General features: G+C 40.1%; 1 protein-coding gene across 3 annotated transcripts in view; it reads left to right on the forward strand.

The window, feature by feature from the left end:
• Nucleotides 1-22,355, forward strand: part of NLGN1 (neuroligin 1) — a 401,425-nt gene that overhangs the window by 344,321 nt on the left and 34,749 nt on the right. The gene's annotated exons all lie outside the window — the stretch shown is intronic.

Consider the following 22,355-nt stretch of genomic DNA (forward strand, 5'->3'; position numbering starts at 1 on the left):
ACTGGGCAACCAACTTAAGAGCGTAGAGACTGACTCACCTGTACTACTGCTGAGGAGCAGATTCATTGCATCTGGTATTTTTGGACAAGTTTAAGGCCATTAAAAATGGATTTCAGGCTTGTCCTGATGACTTTATCAAACTGTTATTCTACAGAACAAACAGGGCTTTATTTACATACATGTATGTAAATAAAAATCCCAGTTTTACAACGAGGTTCTTTGGCACCTGTTATGCAGTGACAGTCTTGAGCACGTTGCTCTTAATATATATATGACTGAGCACAACAAGAAGGAAAATGATTCTTCTCTTTACACGGGTAAAGGCTTCAGCGTATTAGGGCTTTCTCTTTCATGTGACCTTTCTGCTGCACTTTCTTTCTTCTCCTAATGTTTTCTACTCCCCACCGAAAGGAGGATGATTTCACTGGAGAATATTCCTCAGCAACAAGCAGGTGCATCTTGTAATCTGACCCAGTAGCAGGAGATTTGGTATTTTTCCAATTTAAGGGATTTTTCACCACCACCGTACAGGTAGAGAAAATTCCCACAGCTCTCAGTTTTCTAAGTGGTGCTGTCCTGGCATTACATGAATCAGTGATGTGACCTGAGACAGGGTGGTAGAGGCTTTTGTGTTGGTAAACAGCACGAGAGACTGCAACAAGGGAAGTTCTGAATAGATATTAGGAAAAGTATTCATAATGAGGATGGTCCAACATTGGAACAATTTGCCCAGAGATGTTTCATAATCTCTGTCCTTGAAGGTATGAAAAACATGGCCAGATAAAGCCCTGAGCCACCTGATCCAACTTCAAAGTCAGATTCAACTTCAAAGTTGGCTCTGCTTTGAAAGGTCATCTTTCCCAGGTGGCCTGCAGAGGTCCCCTTCCATCCTAAATTATTCTACAATTCTTTGCCAGCATTTTCACACTGGATAGTATTTGGTGACCTTCTCGTCTGTATTGATTTGCTATAAAGGCTGACTTCAAAGGGTTAAATTGATTTTGTTTAGGCTTATAGGATGAACATGATCTGTGGTCTTAGAAGAATCACATGCTACTGGCTCATCCGCTAGACATCTAATGGTACGAATGCTTCTGAACATACCATGACGATATTGTAAACTGCATTCATTTTTCATGTTATCTTAAAAACTGGTCTAAAAACTGAAAGACATCTTCTTTTTAGCTCATTATTTTTTTTGTGTACACTGTGAAAGAATTAAGGACTAACCCAGCTTGCTGCAGGCCATCAGATTTCCTCTTTGACCTTGTCTGATAGAATCTCATCTGTTTGTGTTCAAGACTGCTTAAAAACCTAAACCTATCCTGCACAAAATAAATATAGGAGAAAAACTCTTAAGGAATGCTCTTTATTCTAAGCCCAATGGGCTATCTTTATTCGATAGAGCTAAGTATTTGACTAGTATCTGGTTTTGCAATAAACAGAAGCTGAAATGTAATTTACCAGCTCTTCATGAATTGTTTATTCATATCCACCCTCGGGATATTCCAGTACTATTGAATTACTCGGTATGATGTTGACAACTAGTTGTTTGGTTTTTTTTTTCCTCCTAATTTCTGAAACGCACTGTTATCCAGTATTTAGGTCTGAGAATTAATTATCGAGGACATGTGAGAATTTTGCGCAAAAAAAAAAAAAAAAGTGTAGACAAGTTAAATATAATGGGCCAAATTCTACCCTGAATTAAACTGGTGCAGCCCAACTCATGACAGCAGAAAGACAGAACGTCGGCAATTAAATACTACTGCAAGATTGGTTTTTCATGTGTGACATTGCTTTCGAGATCTCCTAAAAATACTCTACTGTTTGGGAGGGGGGGGAATGGGGGATTGGTTTGTTTTTTTCCCCTGTCGACGTAGTGATACAGTAAACTTCTGTAATAAGGAAAAAGCAAGCGTAAAAAATCCCTTGACAACAAATTATTTTTCAGGAAGTTAATAGGGAGTGCTATTTGCTTTCTCCAGGAAATTCACAAGCGAAGGTAGGGTTGTATTCCTAACCAGTAACGCAGGATAGAAAAACCCCAATGTTTACACCAAGGCTTCAGAATGATGAGTTAGAATTTGTTTAAGATCCTGAGAACTGGTTTGTGCCTGGTCCCCTGGACTGCATCGGGGTTTCACTGGGACAAAAACATCTGCCCAAATACGGGAATGAAAAAAAAACAACAACAAGCAAAACCTAAGAAAATAAAAAAAGAGATAGATTAAAAGGAGGGTACTAATTAACAGAAATCCGTAGCAGCTTTGGTGTTTGACCTGGAAGGATGTGGCAGTTAACTTTACAGTGGGCAGGACTTGCTTGCAGCAGCATAAGATATAAAGATGAGTAGAGGTATAAAATACGAAGAAGAGAGAAGACTGCCGTGCATATTTTCAGTTAATGGTGAGACAGCTGGCGTTGAGAGATTTCACAGGTTAAAAATAACGTTCTTTTTTTGTTACGATTTTAAATTGCAGCATTCCTTTTTCTAAAACAGTTACAGCACTAATTACTTAATATCCTTAAGTACTTATGCTCTAGACTAGTGCAATACTTTAATATATGTTTAAAATTCAGGATGATTTTGTGCGGTTTTCTAAAACAAGGCCCTGCAGTACACAAATAACGCGTAACGGTAAATTATATTGTGAATATTCTCTAAGCATCAAAGCCTCCGTGTGGCCTGCGACCTAGATGCTGCAATACTAAATTAAAAATAACCACCCTCATTTTATTTATCAGGAATCCAATACCAAGAGATGTATTGTGCCATATACTTCCCATAGTGGCAGACATATTATTGGAATTATCCCCGATCCTTCCTTTCCCTCCCTATCAGAGTTGCAGAGTAAACTGAAATATCCGACTGACCCACAATTCACCGTTGGCTCTGCGAGAACTCGGACAACATCTGTCATTCACTAGAGGTATTTTAAAAATTATAATCCTTTAAATTAAAAATCGTTCAATTGATAAACATACTTGGTGGGGAAAAGGACCAGATTCGGTTCCTACAGCTTCCCAGTTAAATAAGCAACCCCCCAGTGATGCTGGCTTGAGCCCCCCCTTGGCTCTCCCTGACCCCCAGCTGGGCTCGGGGGATGCCCGCTTGCAATCAGGGAGTCCGGGGTTAATGGGATAGATTTTTATTTAAGAGAAATGCAGTCATTGTGGCATTACGTAGGCAGACCCTCATCAGAGTGCCCTGTCAAAGCTGTTCTCCGTGACGCCTGCCCCGTCAATCTCTGCGGCTCGTGACAAGTCCCAGATCACCAGGGCTCTTGTCACAGCGGCTTCGGAGCCTGGGCTCCGACTTGCTGGTGACGGTAATCTCTGCAGCGCTCAGCTCTGGGGACGGAGGGAACAGCAGTTGGAATCCCAGTTTAGACCTTACCCACCGAGGTGATCCAGAGCCTTCTCCTTCCCCTCCCTTTGCCCGAAGCGCTGTTACTCAGTCACTCAGACGTCACTGGCTGTGGCACTGCTGGGAATTACCCGTCCCCTGGACACGCTGGCTATGGGCTGTGTCAGTGCAGTCATGTCATTAAAGCCCTGCAGCTTTTCTGGTTTCAAGGCTACTACATTTGTGCCCGTCCCATACAGCTTATTGCACATTTAGCTGTTCGAACAGCAGGCAATTTTCCTGGCGGTTACTCCAATTTTTAATTAATTGATATGTACTGTGTTGTGTCCTACCCTTTTTCCGTAAGCAAGAAATGACTCTCTGTATATTTATTAGACTTTCAGCTTTCCTACCCACTTCATGCAATTACGTCCGAAGACGCTGTGACTAACACCCTGTAATAAGCAGCCTTTCTTATTTCTCATATATGAAATCATTCTCGTATTGGATATGCTGATGTAATATTTGAATCCCCAGGTTTACAGAAATCGCATTTCCTTTTTTAACCTTCTTGTGACACTGCTTAGAGCTCCCGTTTATCCCTGGTGCTTTCAGCAGCACAATAACTCCATCATAAATGTCCTGCTTCATTGCTTTCCTGCTGCAATGATTAGATCGCGCTTCTGCTCGGATTCTTAGTCCCAGTTATTTGTTATGGCCGTGTGGCAAAGTGTGGAGGTTTCTCCTCTGGAGCTTTGGGCTGGCAGTCTAGACAGGCAGAGCCCTGCCACTGGAATTCAAGTTTTACACAAACTAGAGAGTTTTACATATGAATTTCAGGGAGTGTGAGAGCAAGCTAAGTTGTCAGGAGTCCTGGTAGCCACGACTATCTTGTCTGTTCATTATGAAGCATGAATAATAATATTGTGTTCACCCATAACTTCAAAACATGAAGGCAGCCTAACAAAAACCTTTGTAACAGACTAAACCTCTTTCCGATCTCTGCTGAATAGCCATGATTGCTCACTAAGGAACGGTGGTGTTCCTTTGGGACATCAGTCTGGGATCCAGCAAGTCTCCCCACACTCCAGAACCTGGGAGCCTCTCCCAGGTCATCAGCAGGTGTCAGCAGTGAGGTCTCTACCCCTTCCAAGTTTCAGATTGCACAGTATTCGGGTCTAAAGTTCAAGCCTTTGCACCACGGGGCTGCAGAGTAATGCAGATCTGGCAGGAAGGGAAACGTCAGATCCATCATTCCGGCTTTAGAAGCCTTCTTACCCTTTCTAGCTGTTGTCCTCTACTCCATGAAATGCAAAGTGCCTTTGAGAAAGCATCATTTATTAATAAGATATATTCTTCTAGATTTTGGCAGGTTACATTCCAAAAAAAGACCCAGTGTGTCCTTATGTAATGAAACACTGCACAATTCACGTCTCACCTCCTGCCACTGCTTTTAGAAATGGGTGGAAATGAGTAATTACCCATAAATGGTAGGCATTTTTCCATTACTTACAGAGAGTATTTGGCAGCGATCATTTAGGCTTTAAATGTTTTTTTAAAAGCTAATACCATTCATAGACCTGCCAGTTTCAGAACTTTAACAAGTGTCCCCTAAACTCTTCACCCAATTTATTACAAAATTACTCCATCTTTTAAAGTTAGCTCTATTTACCTCTGTCTGCTCCATATTTAAACCATTATTGTGGAGTTCTTCGTATCTGCCAGAGTATGAGAACATGAAATTAAAGATTGCTCTGAGTACTATAATTTAAAAGAATTAAAAATTGTGTCACCTGTAATTCAGGCAAGAGTTGAAGAAACACTAACCTGCCTCAGTGCTACTGACATCATCACAACGTGCTTAGGTCAGACTTCTCAGTGTAATGGATGGGAGAAGAGGGCACCTCGCAGCTTTCCCAACAGCTCCTCACCACCAGCTTGCTGTGATCGCTTGGGACTCCTGGGATGGGAAGCCACTGCCCGCACGGGCTTGTTCCTGGGGCCAGCGAGGCATGCCCACCTCCAGGCAGATGTTGCCGAGCCAGCTGTGTGTGCTCTGCACCCGTATGGTAAAGCTGCCTTGCAGGGCGCAGTCTTCACTGCGTTACCACGAGAGGTTTCCTGGTTGTTCAGTTATTCCCATACATCTGGAATGCATGGCCGAGTTTTCAAGTCACGATTTAACCTGTATCTGCAGTTATTTTTCATGTAACAGCATTGCTGAAGTCCTTTGTTTTAGAGGCCTCCTCTCTTCAAATGTGACCTCATATGGGGTGTCTGGACTAATGCAATCATAGAATGGGTTGGAAGGGACCTTTAAAGATCATCTAGTCCAACTCCCCGTGCCATACGCAGGGATGTCTTCAACTAGACCAGGTTGCTGAGATCTAGTTTTAACACTTAAACTCAATAGATTTATAAATTTTTCTTCATTCCTCATAGAGGCATTGAAGTATTACATAATCTCCAGCAATATCAACTAATATACTATAATTTTACATACAAACTATGTTGTTTGTTATTTCATCTTCTGATGGGTTTACTTCCATTGTCTTCTCTTCTACATCGGGCCACCATAAGCAGTAACCACTTGCATGCACCGACCACTTTGGACAACAGCCCAGCCTTGCTTCCGAGTTTCATGTATTCTTAGAACAGGAATGGTCTGTTGGCTGATTCTCTTAGCTGTGTTTTGTGCATATATATATCATAGAATCATAGGGTTGGAAGGGCCCTCTGGAGATCACCCAGTCCAACCCCCCGCCAGAGCATGGTCACCCAGAGCAGGTGGCACAGGAGCGCGTCCAGGTGGGTTTGGAATGTCTGCAGAGACGGAGACTCCACCACCTCTCTGGGCAGCCTGTGCCAAGGCTCTGCCACCCTCAAAGGAAAGAAGTTCCTCCTCATGTTGAGATGGAACTTCCTATGCTCAAGTTTGTGCCCGTTACCTCTTGTCCTGTCCCTGGGCACCACTGAAGAGAGCCTGGCCCCATCCTCCTGACACCCACCCTTTCTGTATTTATAAGCATTGATAAGGTCCGCCCTCAGCCATCTTTTTTCCAGACTGAAGAGACCCAAATCCCTCAGCCTTTCCTCATCAGAGAGGTGTTCCATCCCCTCATCATCTTGGTAGCTCTCTGCTGCACCCTCTCCAGCAGTTTATATGCATACATATATAAATACGTATGTATACGGAGAGAGAGAATATTTATAGAGAAGAGTATATTTGGGAGTATATTTAAGATTATATTGTTTTATATATATAATTTATATAACATTAATTTAAATGTAATGGATTTTTCCATGTGCCAAAGAAAAATTCCCCGCTTTTAGCCCTGAGTAAACTCAGTGATATTAGATACGGTCAAGCCAAGTTTTTTAAACTTGGTGATTTCAAATACAGGATAAGTAAACAGAATGGAAGAAAATGGCAGGAACACCGGTGTCATCTGACATGCTATGGAAACATTAAAACTCTCTCTCTAAAGCACGCGTAACAGAGCAAGAGAATGATACGCCTACACCAGCCGATGTAATAGGAATGACTTTCTGGGGAGATCTAGACTCAGTACGTTAGTTGTCCTGTCTTGCTGATGACGAGTAGTACTATATCTAGCTCAGCTTTTATTCTGTGAGTACTATAGAAGGCTTTTGCTTCAACTGAGGAGAATTTCTGATGAACACAAAGCCCCACTTCCTTGTGCCTTTGGTTTTACCATCACTCGATTACTGTATTTGAGCATGCTGGACTGAGGAACTTAAGCTAAAAATAAAAGAATTTTTCATTCTGACAATGCAACCGAAGCGCCACTGAGTAACGGTGTTGTTCAAACAAAACCCAAATTACTAGTGCAGTGCCAATGTTGTTGGGTTAAGTGACAGTTCATTTAGTTCTGCAGGCTTAATTTTGTTCAGACAGAGGAGGCTTCTCTGTTCGCATTTACATTTTCTGGGACATACACTTGCCGGTGTTGAGAACCTTGTTCTTGCCCTTCATTTCCCACCCAGTGGATTCTGGAAGCTGTAAGAGTATCTTCCTTAATTTCTGGGGGCGCCGAACAGAAAGGCTGCAATGCAATGTATTGCACAACTGCCACAGGGAACCTTTTTGTTACAAAATATATAATGAGACCATAGGTGTTTTAGTTGAGTTTTGAGTCTTCTAATCTTAGCATGATGTGGGTGGAAGTAAGGGGGTTTTGTGCCTCCTGTCATAACGCATAGAAAAAGTACTTGAAATTGGAGTAGTTTGAACTATTTTCTGCGGTTAGTACTCAAAATAAATAATCTTTGCTAACTTGGTAGAAATGATTGATTAATCCCTAAGTACCACTTTAGCTGGAACACGGAGACTTGCTGGTGTGCTTGAAACTGCATAAACAACCCGTTGCTTTAAAACTTCAGCTAAGCATTAATTACTCAAGAGTTTTACCACTCAGTGTTATGGTATTGATTAATAGGTTGGAATCTGAAAGTTTTAAAACTCTCTCTCAATGCCCACGTAGTGCACGTCTGAGAGCGTGGGGAGTGCTCAGGTTTCAGTACATCTCCCATTAATTCTCATTACATAGCTCCCATTCTTCATCTCTTCCAGGATCTAAAGTGGTTGCAACAGATTTCATGGATTTCACATTCAAAAATAACTTTGACAGGCACGACAAAGAGGTATCTTTATTTAGCATAGGTTAGATGTGAATGTAAAAGACATCCATAATTAAAGATGTGGGTTTGGGGCTGGAGAGGAATGCCGTTCGTGGTTTAGGAATAAATGATGTCTATTTGCGCTCTGACTGCCGAGCTCTAGTGGTGGCAATTATCAACATCCCTCTCCTCCACTGAGGTGGCAGAACAAGTTGGGTGTCCCCATGTGTTGCTCCAGTTCCCAACCGTGTGTGTGACCTTAAACCACCAGCGCGGTGTATTTGTGCACAGATGCTGGATTGTAGATTCACCCAGCTGCAGTCCATGTAAACGCTGCCTTGACGTTCCTCTGGCCATCAAACATGAGCCAGTTTTCCCTCCTAGAAGAGACTATGAGGGGATTAGCTTTCAAAGCATACGGTGACAAAGACTGTTACTGAAACTTCCTAAAAAATCCGTGATAAGGCTTGATTAGAAGGAAATGAACAACTTTGGAAGTGTCATGAACTACGCTGAACTTTGCTTTTTTGTAAGGGCCGGGAGGAAAGCCCGGATGAAGCTTGGCTGTTACGCTGGGCTGACGAGGCTGAGTGCAGATATCAGGGGAAGGCTCTGTGTGTGACGGAAACATATATGCAATTCCCAAGAAAGAGCCACAAAAGCAGTGGATATCTAAAAACACCAGAAGAAAGATAACTGCAGGTGTGCTTTTTCATTACAAACAGGATCCTAACATTTAAAATAAGTATCCCTGCCGTAGTCTTCAAGAGGAGATCAAAACGCTATCATTTTAACATGAAAAAGCATATTCTGATTATTTTTTTTTCAGCAAGAAACACCCCTTGCTGTGTGTTTTTTTTCTTTTCCCAAAGACTGAGGCATTCAGACTCTGGGGTGGAGGCTGTTTATGTCTCTTCTTTTCAAAAGATGTTTGACAGCTGATCCCGGGAGAGGGTCTCTCAGTCTTTAAAATTTTATTAAGCTGCAATATTTGGAATTTTGAGGCTAGATTTTAGCCTTTGAGGGAGAGCATTCAATGGCATGAATCTTTTAAGCTGCAGTGCTGCAAGAGATGATTTCAGCAATTTGCCACAGATCATTTGTCAAAGGGACAATGAGGCATTTGTGAGCAATATATGGTGGGAATAAGCTTCAATTTTTTCATGTAGCAACGTTGGAAGAAACACTGTTATGTCTATGTGGTTTACATGGTACTTAAAATAGCTCAGGCAGCCTTCAAGGGAGTATAAAGCCGATTTTTAAAATATAAATCTCAATTTCAGGTCAAGCTGGACAAGGAAGACAAAGCAATTTAGGAAAACCTCTCACTTTTTTTTTTTTTTTTTTTTTTTTAAATCTGAATTTGTAAGCTTATAAGTGTAGGTGAAAGCCAGGCTCGATTTTGGGCTGCTTAAAGGAAGCTTTTCTAACCTATCTGGTATACTAGAATTGGCATTTGGTGTCTTTTCGGTATCGTAATGGTATTGGTTATTGTAAACTATCTCTACCACTATGAAACGTGCCTGAATTTTCCCATCATGGGACAGACCGAAATATCTTTTTCTAAATGGAGATTTATATATGAGCATAAGTAGAAGGCAGAATGAGACTTACCCAGGTTAGGAAAGCTTGGGTGGAAAAGTCTAACAGATTCTTGTAGAATTTGATTTTTTTTTTTTTTTTGCAGGTTTACTGACAGGTACATACTATGCAAATGCTTCATAGCAATCCCAATGCTTAATTTATATTCCAGTGACACACATTTATTCACTATGATTTTCAAGATCTAAGCTATAATGAGTGTTTTGATGATGTAAATGACATCCAGTTCCATTCTATTCCATTCTATTCTAGTCTGTTCTAAAACTCTGCAAATAAGGGTGCTGGGATCCATGGAAAATAGTTTAAATTGCTTTGCGCTCTCATTTTGTTCACCGGTGAAATAAAGTACTTCACGGTGCAGCATCAGCACAGACTGCAGATGAGACAGTGGAAAATGAAGTTAGCAGCAGTGGTTTTCCCTTCTTTGTGGAAGATGCGTAGTGGTAAATATAGTGTCAATAGAGGAAAAAACCCACAATGTTAACGTATCTCATAATAATGACTTTCTCCTTCATCACTGCAGTACGCCAACTGTTCTCCCCCTTGGTGTCGCAGCAGTAGGGAAATTTCAGCTACAAGGATCCACAACATCTTTATCTGCTTTCCGTCTTTGAACAGACCCAAACGACACAACGATAGTGCCTGGTGCTGGGGAGAGAAAGTTTGAGCACCCATCTGCCCTAGCTCCTTCGCCAGTAGTCTCTGTCATTACCAGGTACTCAGTTTAAAGGTACAGACCAAACAATTTCTTGTTAAGGCTCAAGTGAAGTTCTGAAAAAGAAATTATGGGAGAATTAGGGTCAATTTATTTTCCTTACAGATAAGTATTTAAAAAGTAACCGTTGCAAGACAGCTGGTATGATTGCGCCAGCTTACTTTGAAGGTGGAGGAAATGCACAAGCGTCTCTTTACATCTTTAAACTGTCCAGAAAGCGCAGTTATTCTGTGCTGCAGAGCATCGGGCTGCAAGTGCTACTCGTTCATCGCTGCAGAGATTAGACTGTCTTGAGCTATTTTAATTCCACTATATTTTCAGCTCCCTTAAATGTTACAAATGTACATACATCCTCTTGCAACCTGAATTTCCATTGCAGTTTATTTTCCAGTGCTTTTTGAATTATGCTAGTGACAGTGAACATGTTCGTTATTTTATTTCAACATGCCCCGTATGATACTTGCGTGAAAGTCTGCCGAATTCATCCTTGACTCAACTGTTTTGATTCTTTGCTATGCCTGCAGGGTCCACATAGAAGGCACATGGGCGATATCTTCTAGTTAGGAATAAATACTTCATAGAAAGGAGAGGAAATACTAACTCTTCCAATTGGAAATGTCACTCCTGTATTTCAAGAGCTAGAACGAAGCATGTTGCCAGAGTAGACAACCAGACATTGCAGCTCACATTTCAGACATGTTCGTTATGTTAATCTGTTTCAACTTTTGAATACTCAGCTTGAAGAAACTGCTTTTCCGGATGCATTTAGCAGTCTCCACTCCACCCAAAGTTACTAATTAAATTGTCATTAACTTCAAAAATCTAACAGAACTACTTCAACGATGGACAAAGAGCAATCAAAAGATTCAAGGCAAGTGCAACTTTTGAAAAATTAGGCCTATAAAAATAAACGAAATAGATTACCCAGTTTCATTTTCAAATAACGTCTCAGCTTTCAGTTCTTATTTTGCTGCTGAATTCTTAAAAATCTGCCAGGTGCGCTGCTGACCCTGCTCCCAGGAGCCTTGCTCCCAGCTGAGCAGAACACGCATCTCTTCCCCTGAACGCTTGCCCTTTACAACGGGCACACTGGGCAGCAGCCACAAACTAATGGTCCAAACCCGGACTTTGAGGCCGTGCGTACAGGACACGGGCTGACGTGTTACCGCCTGGCACTTTTGCATAGCGCTAATTGAATCCTCAGCAGGAACTCCCCGCCGTACCAGCCCCTGGGAAGCTTCTCGGGATGCTGAGCCGGCGCCGGCGCTAACATGGGATCGGAGCTCCAGCTTCACGCTGTCGGCTGCTAAGCATCGCCGTGGGACGGCGGTGGATTTGTGCCCTGGTATGAAAGTGAGCTTCATGACAGAAGCCAAGTGACTCAGGAGAGAGGAAAGCTAGGTGAAGACTACCAAACCACATGAAAGCTCTGCGCGTGTGTGTTTGTTTTTAATAACAAGAGATAGCAGCAGGAGACAAGTGACCTACTAATCTGCGTAAAACGAGGGCCTATGTTTATAAAGACCTGCACCATTTGTAGATTCAGATGTAGAAGTTTTCAATGAGCTCTGCAATCTGCTTACGACGCAGAAGTGAGAAGCAGCTAAGGCTCTTGGAGGTCCTTTCAGTATGTTCACAAGGAAGAGTAAGTGGCTTTACGTCTCTTCCTCCAGATTTGTTGATAAAACTGAAATCAAAACTTGTCAGTAAGTCTTCAGTTGTAATTGATGTGTTCCTACTGAGGTTTCCTGCTCCTGTTTGTTTGAGACAGACTAGAGAATAATAGGACTTTCAGAAACCTGGAATTTGCTCATTTAGACTCAAATGTGAGAGCTTTCTTCACACTTAGGAAAAGTGAGTTAGAAAATATTCCACGCACATCATGTTTTGTGCCTTATCAATCCCTTGTGCCTAATTACTGAAGACATTTCATGCAAGGATGGGACCTTTCACTTTTTTAGAGTTCATCTGCTTGTGCTTCTTTTTCAAAGCCTGAAATCAGTCTCTAGCAGCAAAAAAAACCCCATTATTTTTTGCGTGTTCTTGAACACTTGAATGTTTGTCCATGTTTTTAGTTTCTCTGCAGAATCTATATTATTTCGCTTGCTTTCCCTTTGGAATGATTGCGCCTTGTTATACCAGTTCCAGGTGGGTGCATTATTCAGTAACCAAAGTAGTGAAGATTATAGAAACATGTCGATAACATTATTCTCCCCTGTCACCTCTGTTGTGTCTGATTCCCATTAATCCACCTGTCGCAATGTCAGCTCCCTGTTTGCACCATCCCGTTTCTTCTCAAGTCCCTCATTACAGCTGCTGCCTTTCTACTATTTGAACACATTTGGGCGCAGCCCCGTAACATAGTGGCTCTTTGGTCTGCTTCTCTGAGATACAGGCCATTTGAATGGGATGTCCTTTGGAACGGAGAGCTTTCTCTTGCGCTCGCTGGACCCCGGTAGCATGAAATGTTGGCTCTTAATAGCCTGTTTTCCAGACCTGCGCCTCAAATTATTTCTTGGCAAAATACCTAGCTTTCACAAAGTTCAAACCTTCCCAAACAGATCTGTGTCCCAGAGTCCGTGCTTCCAAAACTGGTCTTGTTGAGGTATCAAATAATCATCTGTTATAAAGGGGCACTCTTACAACATACTGTAATAATATATCACTGCAGCCTCATTGCTTAGTTGTTGTAATACATCATCATAACAATGTCAGACAAGAAACAATATGCTTTAAGCAGCCTCCTATCATACATGTTAAAATGAGATTTTTGAGAAAATAGTGATGTGATGGAAAATATTCACAGTGAGTGCTCTGTATATCATTGAAATCATTATTAATGTTGATGGTGATGTCATTTTATTGTAATCTAAGAAACAATAATTCAGGTTCCAGCCCAATTTATTGAAAGATATTCTGTTTTGCCGCGGTCATTTTGTTGTTTTTTATTTAGTTAGTTCTGTTATTATATTTTATTTTTTTTAGCCAAGTCTTACAAGCAAAATAGGGGGAAAAAAAGGGAGTATTTTTTATATTTACGACTGCAGTATTAGAATATTTTTCTTTCCAAGCTTGAATTAAAATGGCGTCAATGGAAACTTTAGTCTGAGTTGCTAAAGAAACAAGGCTTAAGTGATAATGCTCTCTGCTATTCCTATTGTACCACCTCCGGTCTGGTTTCCCGTGCTAGTATCTCATTAATCTGTTGGCCAAATATGTCTGAAAGTTAGAAATCCAAAAATGTGTTAGGTACCTACAAGCTTCACTATAGAAGAAGAAGATAGAGCTTAATGCCCTAACTGGAGGAAAAATTACCATGTGAATTCAACCCCGTTACTAGAGAGTGAAGGTCATAGGAAAGCAGGTTTCATAACTCCTGTATCTTACGGAAATACTTCTGAAGTAGAAATATAAGTGAAGAGTTCCTCAGTTGGCCTTTTACAAGCATGCCGTCCAGAGTTTTACAGCTTTTAGCTTCCTGGTTCATTCAAAGCACTTCCCTGGAAACCTGGTTCTATTATTGATTACCAAAACACTAATACATAGGGTTGATGGAACAATAAATAAATCGCTAAGTGACTCTTTAGAAAATGCTTTTAATGAAGAAGTTTGCATGTAGTTGCCATCACTTAACATGCCATCTATTTTTAATATTTTGACCTGGATCAGCAGTTTAAAGATATTTTTTTCCTCTTGTATCAGTTTGGGTGGTTTTGATCTTTCCAGTAGAATGGTATTTTTCTTTTGTGACACTAAATTTGGACATAGATTTCATTTGGATCCAAGGAGGTTTTTATAATTTTTATTATCCTGTTATCTGTAATATGTTTTGCCCGAGACATGTAGAAATACAATTTTCAAGCACTTCCAAAATAAAATCTGAAGCAAGGTATAGATGCGCATTTTTCTTCCAGTTGTATAATTGTATTAAAAGTGGAGATAAATGCAAGGAAATGTTTTAGATCTAAAAGAAGGCCGGTGGAAACGAAGGTGCCATCTCTGTACTGTGCGTGCAATGACCCGGGTGGTCTCCTCTCTGTGGGATGTAGCAGGTTTTTACAGATTGGTATCCGGCATTGTTTGGGTAGCTGCGGTAAATTACATCGTATCTGCAAGTCCAGAATTATGTGTATTGGCTTTGTGATGTGCTCTGTTCTTAGAAAGGGACTTATTTGAGTTTTAGTAGTTTATTTTAGTTAAGGCTTTAGAAAGAACTTTTAAAAAACCCCAACAATCCACAAGCACTTTAATTGCACTCAATAAATGACTCATTCATCCAGCATTAATTCATACATAGTATATCAATCTCTAATTTCTGTTTGATTTTAGTTATAATACTCCTTGGGCTTATTTCCACATAATTTATAAGTGACAGTTGCATTAACTTAATAACCTTTACAGAATAAATGAGAAAGCATCAGTGCCTTTAATAAATGTTGTTCATAAAATACAATTGTTACAGGATACTTAATTAGAAATATCGTGTGGTCAAAATAAGAATAGAAACAAATGAGACAGATAATGTTTCCTTGCTGGTAGCAACACCCTGAATGCTCGTGGTAATGGTAATAATTCTTGTTATAACTACCCAGACATCCTGCATGCTTTGTAGCAATGTTTGCACTTCGCCTAACTTACAAATTCGGAAATTGGTGAGTACGTTGCAAATATAATGCATAGTGTTTTATTGTTAGTACTGTATTCACTAGGGGAGTCAAAGATGTAGCTGCAAACCTTACAGTCCCGTATCTTGGCCGTTCTACATGGACCGGAAATTGCTTTAGAAAGATCATGATCTGGGGATTGTTTGGGGTTTGGTTTTTTTTTGAGAAACCAGTGCAGAAGCCTGGTTTGTTTGCCAGGTTAATTCATGTTTCATCGTGGTTTGGGTATAAAGTATGTATTGCTTTCACAAATGGGCTTCCTAGATGAATATTTCTTAATGAGATTTAGTGAAGACATTGAAGGAAGAGAAAAGCATTTAGTATTTGGGAGAAGAGCAATGACGAACATGAAATAGCGAAAGGAAAATAAATGCCAACCAGTGAGGGAATTGATAAACGAGAGCTTGGGATCATCACAACATTTGACAAGAGAATTGGGAAGGAATCAAAATATAGTTTTACAGAGTTCTTGTTTAGTTTCTGAGGTGTAGCATTTTGAATGTATATTTCTGGATGAATTTTTTTCCTCTTTATTTCTGCGTGTTGGCATTTGCTCATTCAATCAGATAAATCTGCTTGTATAGAATAAATGGTAGACAATATCTGTGTGAATTGCTATTAGTGACCTCTGTTGGGGGATAGTACTTAGTTGTAACAAATGAAATAAAACTGTCATAAAAGAGAGCAATCACTTCAAAGTAAATACACTGTCGAAAGAAACTTCTTTAGCTTTTAAACGAAGGATCATCTCTACGAGGTGTTGGGTTTAATTGGTTCTTTGGGAGATGTATAAATTTACTATAAATTATAAATGTACTCATATTTAAATGCATCCATTCACTGATGAGTTGTCCCAGAACTTGAAGGACAGCACTATCGTGTTCTTAGAAGTGTCACTGACTGTGCTAATGATCAGAGGATTTCATGAGCCGTCCTGATCTTTACTGCTTTGTAAATTTGTAGTCCAAATATTTAGGTCCCGATGAGCACTGTAACACTGCCGCTTGGCTAATTCAATGTCTGTAGCGTTGCTTGACTCAACTGTGTGGAAGAAACATAAAGAAAAATATCTCAAGTTCAGCATTTTGTTAAAGGCTAGTGTCGGAAGGAGAAGCAGCTTTACATTACCGAATTGCGCTGTTCCCCCAGCTTAATGACTAGGCATAGAATATAAAAGGAATAAAAAGAAGATGTAATTAGACAGTAATAAAATGTATAAATTAATTTCTAGAGCAGCTAGTTTTCACTTTGTATGTCTAGCCACTGACTATATAGAAACTCTGAAAAATAAATCTTGTAAACAAAATCCTGATGACTAGAAATACATGAGCTGAACAGGGGAGTATCACATCTACCTCCTTCCCTCTCTTTTTAATCTCAAAGGTTTGAAAAATCAAAGATCCTTCCATTTTTTCACAGTGTAGTCTGTGATCTGAGTCAGGGAAAAGTATATACTGCTGCACACAGAAAGCTTCGTTTGTGCTTTCAGAAGGTGCATTGTTCTCCATAGACCACAGAATAGAAATAAATTCATTTAGCTGAGAGGTTCAAATAGAAATGCCAGCCAATATTAGTAACGTAAATCCAAGCAAAGATAGATTTTGTTCAAGAGTAGCGTATGAAAGGAAAACCAAACCACCTACAGCAAGCAATACTGAATAAAAGGAAAATACTGATGCCTCAATGTAAGAGCAAAAAGCCTTAAAAATCAAAGAGAAGACAGCCTAGTGCATTTTTAGGATCTCGGTCGTCTACTCAGGTTGAAGAGGAAGCCCTGTTACAAGCTCTGTTACAGCAATCTCCGGTAGCTCAGGTCTGTGTGCTCTTGCGCAGCGACTTGAACTGGGAAATCCTGCCGTGAAGTAACGACGCCAGTATGGACTGCGGTATTTTACAGTATTGGCTTCTCATATATGTGGTCAGAATAAACTGTAGGAAAAAGGTACTTTGATTAAAGAAAGGACTTGCAGTTAGAATTCTTTAATCAGTGGGAATGTAAAATATTCTAGGAATTCCAACTGAAAAAAAAAATCTAGCTGGTGGAAAAAGAGAAAATACTTCTTTGCCAAAAGAAAGTGTAGTCACAACTTAAGAAGACTAGTTAGTCTTCAAGGAGGATCAGTGACTCCCTTTACATGCTCTGAGAGTACCCAGTCTCTGACAGATAATATAGAGGAGGAGATTTCTTCACAGAATTTCTTTAGTTTTGGGTTTTTTTTTTTGAAAAAGCAATGAATAACGAGCAGTACAGAAGTTCCAATACAGAGCAGCTGCTCTGTACAGCATCATAGCCCACTCAGGATTTTTTCTGTTTTCCTTTAGAAGTTGGTTAAGAGTGTACAAATGAAATATGGCACTGGTGAATAATTTGAGTACATTGGGTCTCAGGCCCTAATAGTATATCTTTACATTAGAAAGCAAAACTATATGATACCTGTAGTGGTGAACCATGCTAAAGCAAACCGATACTTATACTGTCCACTGGTACTTTTAATGTCCACTGAGCTTGCACAGTTGGCTAGTGTAGGATAAAATATCAAAATGAAAAAGTATTTGGAAAGAAAGTAATTTTCCATGGTTTCCCTACATTTAACGTACAAAATACTACTCTAGTATAACTGCCAAAATTTGTGTTTATTGAAACCCGTATTTATATCCAAATATGGGACCTCATTACGCTAATAGTACACTATTATGGAAATGTATTTTCTATAAATGTCTAGTATCTGTAAGTAGTTTAGTCTCTACGTCCCTAATGTAATATATCAAACAATAACTCATTTGTCAAAGAGAGACAGTTCATTAGTATTCAGCAATCATTTGGACAGAATAAAACAGCAACAGTATAAAAATTGATGTTGCGAAACTTAACAAATGAGGGAATAAGGAAAGTGTGATTCAGGAAATTGCAGGCCTGCCCTCAAGGGCCATTTTTAGGTCACTTGTCTGCATTTTAATATTACATTTGTTTTAGAGAGAGTCTACAAGTTATTAGGTTGGGAGGGAAGCCAATTTCTAACCATGACATCAATATCCAGGGGGTTCAATAAATGGGAACATAACAACACTTGGGACAGAGTCGGGGTGAAAAGGCGTAACACCGCCAACTGTGGTACTGTAACTCAGTTTTGCAATTAAATTACTGAATGGCATAAACCTTAACTTTTAACACGTTTGAATACTAGGAAATTTGCTCTTGATATCTCTTACCTTTTAAGACGGGGAAAGAAGTAGGTAAATGTCTATATGACTTAAATTGTAGTATGACTTGCGTTCACTTTACCATTAAATTACTGTATAGATACAGAGATGTGTTTTGCCTACCTATGGGCAAGTTTGATAAGATGCCAGCTTCCCAATTTTATGTTAGCCATTCTGCACAGATATTAGACATGTGTAATTCTCGCTTTCTAGCATTGTGTTTTGCAGCTTCTCAAACTAGCCATTTCTTTTCCTCTCACATGCATGGGTCCGTCTAACGCTGGTGTGCGTCATCTGAATTGTAGAGATAGTGAACTTTTACCGACTTGGTTAAAAGAGGTATTTACAGAGAGATTTCAAAATACCTGAAAGTACCTCATCTCTCTCACCACTGCTGTAAGGATTGCTTGAATATGAATCTCTTTTATGTGAAGAGTTTGAAGGACGTCGTACGTGGCCTTTAAATACCTTGCTACGCAAAGATGCACTTTCTTCTCTGACTCGCGGAAAATGCCAGCAGCAGATCTTGTGAATCTGTACACATTTCTACAGATTCTTCAGCTCAGGTCAAAGAACAGCACTGGTGGAGTACTCTTGCTTTGCCTGTTCTGGTTGCCATCACATTGTACATTAAAAAGAAATGGGTATGTTCTAAAACAATCCCTTGTTTTTGACATGTAATTTGTGCACATTTTACTTTTAATTGGGTTTTTGACCTGAAAATAACTGAACCGGATGGATAGGTACCTAGGTACTGAGAAGTAGTTTTCCTATATGCTTGATCCAGATGTCTCTTGTCAGGCTTATTCATGAGGATGTGCCTGTTCATTTGATTCAATACTCTGTTCTCCTGTTATTTTCCTCCTAAAAGCACTGTAACCTCCATTCATCAAGTCTAAGATTAGCCATCTATGGCTTTTCCAAAAATACCAAGAGCTACACAGTTGCTGTTGAATCAGAATTAGAATAAAACCTTCTTATAATGCTTTCTCTTTTATATTCAGCGCCCTCATTTCCATCTTTCACAGCTAAATCAGGTTATTTAGATTACAGCAAGGTCTGAACCGACTCAGATGAACAAAATTGTCTACAGAGCCTATTTACATTTCTTTAATGAAACACTACGTTGGTTTTGTATTAAAAAGATTTTAAAAAAAAAAAAAAACAAAAACAAACCAAAAACCTGAATGTGATAAGCATAAAACTATTGTGAAGTAAAGATAAGCTTAAAACTGAAGCTAGTGTTTGAAGAAAATAAAAAAAACAAGATTACGCTTTCAGAGCTCGATGTAGATGACAATTAAATGACACGTTGCAGTGGTCACTTTATATAAAATTCAGAATAGTTCCACGGTGGTATTTGAAATACTTATTCTGACCACCGCAAATTACCTTCAGCAATTCAACTGCAGCTGTGATTTGTCAACACCAGGCTTGTTTTAAAAAGTAACAAATACATGTGTGCCTGGGATCCAATATCCGACACGCGTTCCCATAAGGAAGCTGTGGTGCAAACCAGCCCCACGGACCATCACCACTGGGATGGCAGGAGCCATGGAGCGACGCCGGCTCTGCCGCTCGCGCATCTCAAGTTGCCAAGAGGAGGGCATCAGGTAGCTTTATTGATCTCTTTATTGTATTTTCTGATCTCATCAGATCTCTTTATTGTATTTTCACAGTGCAAAATAAGCCAGGATCGGGGGTGTGTGTGTGTGTGTGTGCTTGTTTGTTTTGTTTGTTTTTTATTTTTAATTTTACGCAACCGTGGAAGTGGAGCCCCAATCTGACTCAACAGTGTTTCATTGGCTGGTAGATGATAGCCAAAACATGGCCCTTTGATTTTGCCTTCAGTGACAGTAACTTCCTTTCCGTATGTGGAACACCTACGGAATAAATTTAAGTGAAGCTGTCATTCTTTTTCATAAGAAATGAAAATTATCTGTCTGTGCAAGAAGGAAATCCTACAGCTCAGGCTTTAAGTCCGTGTTTTTCCAACCTCTGCTCTCTAATGATGAAATAGATGAACCTGCCCAGTTAATCTCTAAAACCAGGGAAAGTTTTAATTTTATTTAGTCCATCCCTGTAATTATGCAGTAACTGACAGAGTAGGCGGTTTCTGATATTGTGGAAATGTGACATGAAAATATTTGATATGTGAAAAATAACCTGCCATTTACAAAGGTAGTTTAAAACCAGCCAGTTCAGAACAGATGCTTTATGGTGTTACTCTTTTCAAAATGTCATCTCTCTGCTGTCATGCTCGCTGTGCTGCTTTGGTGAGCAAACAAGAAATGTTACAAGTGCAGCTGATGAGCAGGCAGAGATCGTGCATCGATGAGGCTGAAGCAGTATTTATCTTTGGGTTAATAGAATACGGAAAAATTAAAATCTGGGCTCATAAATAACTGTTTGAGAGGTAATGAGTCATTCATCGGCAGCCTGCTAATGACTGACTGCGCAGCTCTCAGGTGTGGATGTACAGAAGGCCCTAGGATAGCCGTATTAATAACAAGGCTTTTATTTATTATAACCTGACATGTCTCTTAAAGGCAATGTCTGATTGAGTTGTCTGTATTGTCCCTCCTTGCTGTCATTTTAGAACCTCTGGGGTTTTAAGGTTTGTTTTTTCCTTTCAAAGGACCTCAATCTAAGTGTCTTACAACAATCTCAAAGATTTTTACAAACCCATACTACTAATAAATGATGTGTATATCATTTTATTCCAGTAGACATCAAAATAATCCTCAAAAGAGAGAACTGTAATCCTCAACTCTTGTGTGGGAAAAACGGGGCTTGGAGCTATGATCTGTCTCAAGCTAAGAGGAAAGGGTACCGCTGAGAAGCCAAGAGAGGCTTGCCACCTACTGCCGCAGAGATGCTTTGTATCCCAACATACTCAAGCAGCGCTCTTGAATAGCTACTTATTTCTCAGCCATATACTAGCTGAAACAATATCCAAGAGGAAAACCCAAAACCAGTCCATGTGTAGGCAGGCTGACAGCTTGCATTTGTTATACTAGGTAGGAATTTAGCCCTAGTTTCTCTATTGATAAAAACAAGTTTCAAACTCAGAAATACTTACTGGCCTCCTCTTTGGGGTGATTTTTCTTGCATTGCAGTAAGGGGGCGAGTACATATGCCAGATTTTTTTGTTGTTGTTTTTTTGCATTGTATTGTTGAAGCTCCTTGTGTGGTCAAGTGATGTGACCGGTTCAGAGTTGCTATAAAAGCCACAGCTGCCTTTAACCCAAGGGACTATTGCTTAATCACCCAAAGACTGAATTTGATCTGGTCAAAAATATCGTCCGTGTTTTTGTGCCTATTGCAAAACAAGGCCCATGTTCACCTAGGACTGAAGTCCAAGAGAAGCAACCAGGTTATGACACAGGGGAGAAATCACTAATTAAAACAGAACTATGACACAGTCTGGAAATACCCCTGGTAACATTTTTGACCTTCATCTAATTGGGTCCAAACACTGAAGTCCGCACTGGATTCTTCAGCGGAGATTTTAACAGTCCTTCTCTGAAGGCTTATCAAGCCATGAAAATAAGGAGGTAAAAAGAAGTACCCCCATGCCAAACCTTGGTTTGTTGACATTTTGGCATCGTTACTTGTCTATATGATTATCAAAGATGTACTCGGTGCATCTTTGGCGCTTTACAGACATGCGGTGTCATTACGAAGGCAGGCTTTGTCAAACCAGGGCTCTTCAAGTGTTTCACATATGAAAAATATCAAATACCAGCCTACTTCAGCCACGAAATAGTTTGCCTTTTTCTTTAAAAAAAACCAAAAAAACCAAAAAACAGATGGCTTGCTGCCAGGCAGACACAGAAAGCGCCTCCCCACCTTGAACGGCAAATGATTCTCTTACAGAGCCAGCGAAGTTCAACTAATTGCTGCTATAGATTAATATAGAGGGCTAGTACATGAGAGCTGCTGGTCATGCAGATGAAGGCAGAAGGCCCAAACTGGTGAACTGTACCTCGAGCGTGGGAATGATTCAGTTGCCCTGATCAGGCCCTGTGGGTGCACAGCTATGCACGTTCTGCAACACCTCCTCAGCTGAAGTCCATAGAAAGCTTGATAGTGAATAAGAGTTCTGAGTTTTTCATGTTTATAGACTTTCATCTGATAGAGCTTAGTGTATTACCAACCTCCAACTTTCCAAATCTTGAATTTC

Source organism: Chroicocephalus ridibundus, chromosome 6 (assembly GCF_963924245.1).
Source record: "Chroicocephalus ridibundus chromosome 6, bChrRid1.1, whole genome shotgun sequence".
In the NCBI taxonomy this organism is placed as follows: domain Eukaryota; kingdom Metazoa; phylum Chordata; class Aves; order Charadriiformes; family Laridae; genus Chroicocephalus; species Chroicocephalus ridibundus.